Source organism: Macrotis lagotis, chromosome 5, assembly GCF_037893015.1.
Source record: "Macrotis lagotis isolate mMagLag1 chromosome 5, bilby.v1.9.chrom.fasta, whole genome shotgun sequence".
In the NCBI taxonomy this organism is placed as follows: Eukaryota; Metazoa; Chordata; class Mammalia; order Peramelemorphia; family Peramelidae; genus Macrotis; species Macrotis lagotis.
Genome location: NC_133662.1, coordinates 3,237,839 through 3,246,322, shown reverse-complemented (window position 1 = coordinate 3,246,322; position 8,484 = coordinate 3,237,839). Strand labels below are relative to the sequence as shown.

General features: G+C 39.2%; 1 pseudogene; it reads right to left on the bottom strand.

Annotated features, from left to right (window-relative positions):
- Positions 1–7,271: 7,271 nt before the first annotated feature.
- Positions 7,272–8,237, bottom strand: LOC141488159 (small ribosomal subunit protein uS2 pseudogene; annotated as a pseudogene).
- Between the last annotated feature and the right edge of the window lie 247 nt (positions 8,238–8,484).

The following is an 8,484-nucleotide window of genomic DNA, read 5'->3' as shown; positions in this document are numbered from 1 at the left end:
CTTGAACTACTTCAATTATCTGCTGATTGATCTCAAGTCTCTCCCCACTCCAGTCTATATTCCATTCAGCTGTCAAATTGATCTTCCTAAAGCCCAAATCTGGCAATACCAACTTCCCTCTCCCTCAGTCAACTATAGTGTTTCCCCTTTGAGTACAGTATCATATATAAATAATCTGCTTGGTTTATGTAAGATGTATTTGTGTGTGTGTGTGTGTGTGTGTGTGTGTGTGTGTGTGTGCGTGCGTGTGCGCTATTTTGTCCATGTGGGTCACGTGTCCCCTCTGGTCTGTCTAGATGTGGCTTCTTGGAAAAGCAAAGATAGCTCTAGAACCTCCTCTACTCACCCTTCCTGCCAGGAAGAGAAGCAGGAGGTTGTATTTTATAGATATCATCTCATTTGCTCCTCAAAAGAGGAGCTTGTATATTGTGACTATTATCCTTTATTTACAAATGAGGAAACTGAGACAAGAGCAGTGGTTGATTAGATAGTAAGTTTCTTGAAGCAAGAGTTGCCTTTTGCCTCTTTTTTGTATCCCCCCCCCTTTTAGCATTGTGGTTGGTATATAATAAATGTTTATTGATTGATTGATTGAACTTGCCCATAGTCACATAGCAAATTATTGTCTGAGGCAAATTTGAACCCTGACTCTGCATTTCTTGATGTAAAATATTTTTTTAAAAAAACCCAACTAGTTATAGTAATGTTTTTTATCTTTATGTCACATTCATTTCTGAAAATATTCCAGTCTTTCATGTAAGCCCTCCTTTGTAATAAAGGAAAATATGAAGGAAAAAAACATTCCCAGGAAGGAGATGCTTCCTCAAATCTCTTCTCCTGAATTAAAACAATCCATGGCTAAACATTATTTGCTAAGCATCTACCTTTTATTTTAAGAAAATAACATCATTAATAATAATTCACCTTAATGTTGCAATAAATCTGTAGCATTTATTAAGCATTTCCTTTATATCAGACATTGTACTAGGTATACTGAGGATACCAAAAAACCTCCCAAATTCTGTGGGGGATGGCATCATGTGTCTATATAGTATATATGAAATAAACACAAGACAATGTGGGGAGGCAACTGGGATGTTCATGAAAAGCTTTATTTAGAAAGTAGTGCTTAAGCTCTCAAAGAAAACTAGGAACTGCAGGAGGAAGAAGTGAGAAGGGCAAGCATTCCAAGGATGGATATACAATTAGTGCAAAGACAGGGAGGTAAATGTTATGAAGGAAAGATTAGAGCAGAGAGAACTACAAGGCAGGAAGCCAAATGGTTTTAGGAAGTATCTTTATGTTAATAAAGTTGATGTGTTTGAGCAAGAAGGAGTGAATGGGGAAGAAGTTAATGACTTCAATAGCTTAAGCAAGAAATGACCATGTGAGTGGAGAAAAGGAGATGGAGGCAAAATTAAAAAAAATTGCAACTGATTTTGTGTAGGGGAGAAAGGGAAGAGAACAAACATTAAGACATCTCAGTTGATCTTCACAACAATCCTGGGAGGTTTTATTTTCCCTATTTTACAGTTGAGTCAGCTGAGGCAGAGGTTAAATGACTTGTCTAGGGTCACACTGCTAGTTGGTATCTAAGGCTAGACTTGATATTCTTATCCCAGTGTTCTATCTACTCCACTACTTTTACTGCTTCATATGGGGTGTGGAATGGTGAAAAGTTAAGATTAATATGAAAGTTTCGAACCTTGTTGAGTGATGGGCTTGGAAAGCAGTTAGGTGACTGACTCAGTATATCCAGTCAGGTACCCACCTCCTAGGGTTCTTGTAAGAATAAAATGAGATAATATTTGTAAGACATTTTGTAAACATTGAAATGTTATATAAATGCTAGCCACTTGTTATTATTGTCCCTATCAAATAATTTTTCTGAAATTAGAAGTTTTTTAGAAAAATTTTGGAAAAATTTGGAAATGTTTTTGAATTTGATATTGAAATTCCAAACTTGGAGATTTAGAAGGGGGGTAGGTTTGGGGAGTAGGAGTGGGAGAGAGAAGAATGCCTGATTATTTTAGTTTGGTTTTGAGTCTTTGCAGTCTCTTTGGGGGTTTCTGGCTTTTTAGTTTTGAGAGAAGATGGAAGATGCCATTCTAGTTCAGATTTCTTAAAGAAAAGACCCTGGGAAGAAGCTGATATGAGAGGAGCTGTCAGTTTCTCCACCTTGTCCCTATCTCCAGCTTTGTTACACTAGAGACTGGAGAATTTCCTCTTGGATGAGATCTTGGAGAGAACTCCTTCACTCTGTATTGTCTGGTATATGTTCTCCAATGTATATTTTCTCTGATTTCTGTTTTGCTATAGACTTGGATAAATGGACTTCTCTTATAATTGCTCCATGTGTTTACTGTGGAATTGGTATTTTTTGGAAGGGAATCAAGCATTGAATATAAAGCTTGAAATCCTTCCTTCCCCATTAAATAAACAATGATTTGAAATATAGCTTAGACTTGAAAACCATATCCTCTAGACTAAGAAAATTTACAGGAGCAATTTCCTGGTATCCTCTTTCTCTGAAGAGAATTGATTGGTCAAATTTCAGCCCAACCTTTTGCTTCCTTTCATGGAGGAATTAAAGTGTCCCTTGGAAGAGGGTAAGGAGAAGAGAGTCTTAAGATGTCTATTCTACCTCCCTTTGAACTATATTACAATGCCCCCATATTACAAGAGAACAGCCCTCACATTGAACTTGAGATGCCTGTAAACATCCTCTTAGAAATGATGCAAAATTGGAACTCTTAAGAGTGAAAGAACCTAAAAAAAATAGTGAAAGAAGGGTTAGATATATACAACTGCATGGTGATTAGTTTTTAGCAACTATCTCTCTGAAAATTCAGTACATAGACAAGTTTAATCTCCATTACTAAATCTAGGCAATCAATAAGATAATAAGTCAAGTACTCATTTGTTGAATTTATTGATTTCTGAGGTGTAAAGGCTCACACTAAACATTTAACAACTGATACTTGGGAGGCAGTAGTACAAGCTGACATCCCTGCTATATATACATAACATTTATAATATATATATATATATATATATATATATATATATGATAATTCATAAGGTCAAGTGAGAGAAGAGAAGAGAGCCCAGGATAGAGCCTTGGGGGGACAACTAAAGATCCAGTAGAGGAAACTGAAAGGAAACAAGTCATTCTCCTTGTCAGTCAGGTAGAAAGAGAATCAAGAGAGCAATGTCATGAAAATACAGAGAGGAAAGGAGGCAAATGTGGTCAACAGTGTTAAATGCTGCAGAGGAAGTCTTGTTCTTCCAATTCTATTGAGGTAGATGGTGAACACACTATAATCTCCATTTTACAGATGAGGAAAATTAGGTTCAAAGGGTGATATTTGTCATCAAGTGTTTTTTCAGTCATGTTTTACTCTATGTGACCCTATTTGGATGTTTTCTTGGCAAAGATACTGGAGTGGCCTGAAATTTCCTTCTCCAAGTCCTTTTACAGAGGAGGAAACTGAGGCAAACAGGGTGAAGTGACTTGATCAGGGTCACCAAGCTAGTAGTGTATGAGACCACATTTGAACTCAAGCCTTCCTAATTTCAGGCTTGGCACTGTGTGCACTATGGCACCACCCAGTGCCCAAAGGGTGATATAGCCAGAAGGCAAGTTATTCAGAAACAGTCACAGAATTGCAAAAATGATAGAGATGATAGGGAATGTGTAAATCATCTAATCCACAATCATAACTTCACAAAGGAAGAAACTTTGATGAGAGCTACTCGAGCAAGTTTGAGTCAGAGGTCAATTATGACTAAATGACCTAAGCTTTGGTGACCCTCGAGCCTGAAGGTTTTCCACAGAATTCTGATTTGATAACACAACTGTGTCATTCTTATTTGTTGATAGCCCTGTTCCAGAACTTCTTGACCTGAGTTACATCCTGGTAGGTTACCTCCTACCCAGGTAGGTTACATCATTGTTTTTAATCCTGTGTGCTAATTTTGTAGTTTTCTGCTATAAGAACTGTTTGATACTTTCATTAAATGGCTCTGCTAGATGTTCTGCTAGCACCCCCTTCTGAGTGTACGTGTGTTTCTTTTTCTCTCTTGCACTGAATGGCTCCCCCAGTAGACAGGGGAACTCAATAGAAACTGAGGCCCCCCCAAATTTGAAATTTGTCCAAAGTCTCATGGTTAATAAAAGGCAGACCTGATACTGCTTCAGTGGGAGCCGCCTAAGGCAATGTTAATAACCAAAAACATGAGGAGAACAGAGTCCTGCTACTAACTGCTTCTCAGAATCATTGTGAAGGCAATGCTTTTGCACACTGTCAACTGCCTTAAAAAGATCATCATGAGACCCAAAATCATGGCAAGAATAAAAGTTAATACTATAAATATTTACATTCTCTGAACAAGAGGAAAAAATACCTTAGAATGATAAAATTTGGAGTGGAAAAAGTAACTAAGTTAAACATTCTGGTGAGTTCCAGAAGACAAACAGCCAACTAAACTAGTAGGAACTTATAAATACAAGATGGTACATTTAAATGGAACCATCAGGAGTCATATAAACTGAGATTGACTTCATTAAAGTCTAGGATTGGCTTCTTAAAACAAAGAGTCACATCAAAATAATTTTCTTTGCCTTTTGACAAATATTTGATCTTGAAAGGCAGTGTGGGATAATGAATGAAGCTACAACTGAAGTTGGGAAGATTTGGGTTCAAATCATTCCCAAGTTGTTGTTGATCAGTTGTTTCTGACTCTTCGTGATCCCATTAAGGAGTTTTCTTGAAAAAGATACTAGATTTTGCCATTTCCTTCTCCAGCATATTTGACAGATGAGTAAATTGAGACAAATAAGGATAATAATAGGGGATGGAGTGGAAAGAGGAAATATGATGCTAGATGATTTCTAGAGTCCCAGATCTAAAATTATTTACTTCTACCATAACGATTCTTTCTCATTTACTTTAAGAATAAAACCAACATTTAGTCATTATTTCCCATTCTTTTTCCTATTGGTTAATGATTATTTTCAATCCCTCTTAGCTTCCTTTTCTTCAGTCCTACTCTTCTTTTACTTGGTAATTCCTAAGTAAGTAGGTCTTAGTACTATTTTCCTATTGCTCCTATTATTTTCCTGATTACATAAAAGATAACGAATAACTAATAAGCCTCTTTATCAAAGTAAGCAGTAAAGAGGAATAGGGGAACTGATACAGATAAGAATGGAACAAAGAACACACCAGAGGAAAAGAGCTCTTTGGGAAGGAAGGAGTCAAGATCTCAGCAAAGGAGAAAAAAAATGAATAACCATTTCACCAATGTCACAGAAGGACCTGCTTTGAGAAGCCTGGAAATCAAGGGCTTGGTGGACTTGCTTCCTTCCCCATTCATCTGAGATTTCAATCTTCCATTCAAAAGCTTCCATTTGGCTTTCTCAAACTGTCTTTCTCTCCCAATCTTTTTTCTCTGTGTGTGTATCTTTGTCTCTGTGTCTGTCTATTTCCCTCCCTTTGTCTTTCCCCCTCTCTGTGTGTTTCTCTTTCTCCTTTTTGACCCAATGAACACTCTTATGCCTTCCTTGTTGTTTTTATAAAAATGAGAATTTTTTTATCATTTTATTTTTAAGAAACTCATCTAAGGCACCCATGGGTTCAATTGCCATCTCTACTCAGATGATTCCCAGTACTATATCTAGATTTAGTCTCTCTCTTGAGCTATAATCCTCTATCATTTGGAAATTATAACTAAATATCATGTAGTTATCTCAAATTTAACATATGCAAAATAGAATTTGTTATCTTCCCCTTTACCCCAAAGCTCTCCCTTTCTCTGTTATTATTGAGGGACTCACCACCCTCCCAGCCAACAACTAAATGTTATTTAACTACTCACTTTTATTCCCCCCACATATCAAACTAATTGCCATATCTTATTAATAAGTTTCAACTTTCTCAACACCATTTCTCTCTATTCACACTATCACATCCCCGGGCTAGCACCTTATTGACTCTCTCCAGGATTATTATAATAGTTTTCTAAATGGTCTACCTGCTTCAAGGCTCTCCCTTCTCTAATCTAGTAGGCTTTACAAGAGAGCATGATGGAAAGAATTAGAGATTTGCTGGGGTGGGAGATGGGATTGGATAGTAGGATGGAGTTTGTACAGTGATAGTTGGAGATTCAAGAATCACTGAGGTGGGAAGAATGTGACAGTTGAAGAATGAGTAAGTCAAGACTGGAGGAAAGTCCAATGAAGTAGACAGATGATGAGAGCATTTATGGCCCTTTATCAACGTCTTCTGTCAAGACCCAACCTTGTGGCGGGTAGTGATATGTTCTGTGATGTCTAGGAGATCCACCTCCTGGCAGGCAGAAGTAGGCAAAAATACAGCTTTGGGGAGCCTGCATAGCACGTGGGAATTGATGATTTGAGATTGGTCTAGTCCTAGGACCAGAGAAGCATCTGGGATGAACACAGGCTTAAGAGATATGGATCTAGGACTAACACAAATCTCCCTAGGAAATCTCAGGAGCAAAGAGGCCAAAGACAGGAACTATCTTTGGAACTGAAGCAGGATTTGCTGGGTATTAAGTACTAAGGATACCTGTCAGGGACCTACCCTTCCCCTATACTTTTTTAGATTTCCCCCATTAAATTATATGTTTCTAGAGAGTGGGGATTGTCTTTTTTGTATCCCCAAAACTTAGTATGGTATCTGTCACAGAATAAATGTTGACTATTGATTATTGAATATAGGTGCAAGTTTCATGATTTGGAGCTGGCCAGAAGGAATTTCCTTCTGAGGCCTCCACTGTGTGGTTCCATGATTTTAGCTTTCCATCTTAACATTCTGTGATCTTGAAAATGCCACATATAACTTCCTAGTAGGGATAGTGTCATAATCTATGGCAGGTCTCTAGAGACTTCTCATGATTATGAATCAGTCCATTAATCCAATCTATTCTTAAAGTCCAAATCATATGCCACATCCTCATTGAATCCTTCCCTATTATTCCTAATAATGTTTGTCTTTCATTTTTTTTAGTTTTTTTTTTGCAAGGCAATGGGGTTAAGTGACTTGCCCAAGGCCACACAGCTAGGCAATTATTAAGTGTCTGAAGTCGTATCCAAACTCAGGCACTCCTGACTCCAGGGCCGGCGCTCCATCCACTGTGCCACCCAGCCACCCCTTTGTCCTTCATTCTTTTTTTTTTTTGTTAAGAAACCAATGTTTATTTTCCATCAGCATTTTTCCAACACTATTAGAGCATCTGGGTAAAACTTAGGACCACTCTGTGGTAGTTCCTACCCATTCAGTGGCCTGAGCAGTAGAAGCTGCAGACCAGTCCTCAGCAGCCAGCTGAGCACTCCAATCTTCAGTAGGGAACTGCCGAATGGGCACAGATGGCACCTGGATGCCCTCAGACCAATCAGCCACCTCTGGCTGAGCAGCAGTGAATACTGGGGCAGGTGCAGTCCATTCACCCTGAAATTCCTCCTTTGTCACTGCCTTCTCAGCTGTGGCCTGCTCTTCCTTTTCAATCTCCTCTGGATCTCTGTAAAAGTAAAGATCAGGCATGACCTCCCATGGGTGCTCACCAGAGATGGTACCACACATCTGCAGGACTTCTCGGGCCAGCATCCACCACATCAGACCCACTGAGTGAGCTCCCTTGTTGTTACATGGAATGGCAATGTCCACGTAGTGAAGTGTGGAGTCTGTGTTGCACAGTGCAATGGTTGGAAGGTTAACATATGATGCTTCAGTCAAAGGCTGATGATCTGCACAAGGATCAGTGACCACCAAGAGGTGAGGCTCCCTGAAAGCTGCCTGGATCTGGTTAGTGAAGGTGCCCGAGGTGAAGCATCCAGCAATAGGTGTGGCATCAGTGGCAGCAGCAAATTTCAGAACATCTCTCTGGCCAGTGTTCCTGGATGAGATGACATTAACATCAGCTGGATTTTCAATGGCAACAATGGCACGAGCTACCAGCAGAAGCTTTTCCCAAGTTCTCTTCAAATTAATGATATAGATGCTGTCACTCTTCCTTTTGTAGATATACTGTTCCATCTGGAAGTCCAAATTGGTGCCACCCAAATGGGTGTCTGCAGCGAGGAATTTGAGGACATCCTCCTCCTTCATTTGCAAGACATCCAGGGCTCCAGATATTGTGAAAGTTTCCGATGGAAACCGTGAACAATGCTGTATGGATCCCTCTTCTGGGCAGTGTGGAAAGCTGTTCTTCATTCTTTTTTTTTTCTTTTTTTTTAAGTTTTTACAAGGTAAATGAGGTTAAGTGCCTTGCCCAAGGCCACACAGCTAGGTAATTATTAAGTGTCTGAGACCAGATTTGAACCCAGGTCCTCCTGACTCCAAGGCCGGTGCTTTATCCACTATGCCACCTAGCTGCCCCAACTGTCCTTCATTCTTGAAGAAGACCATGACATCAGGGGAGGTGATACCATGACAAGCACATAAACTGGATTTGAGGGGG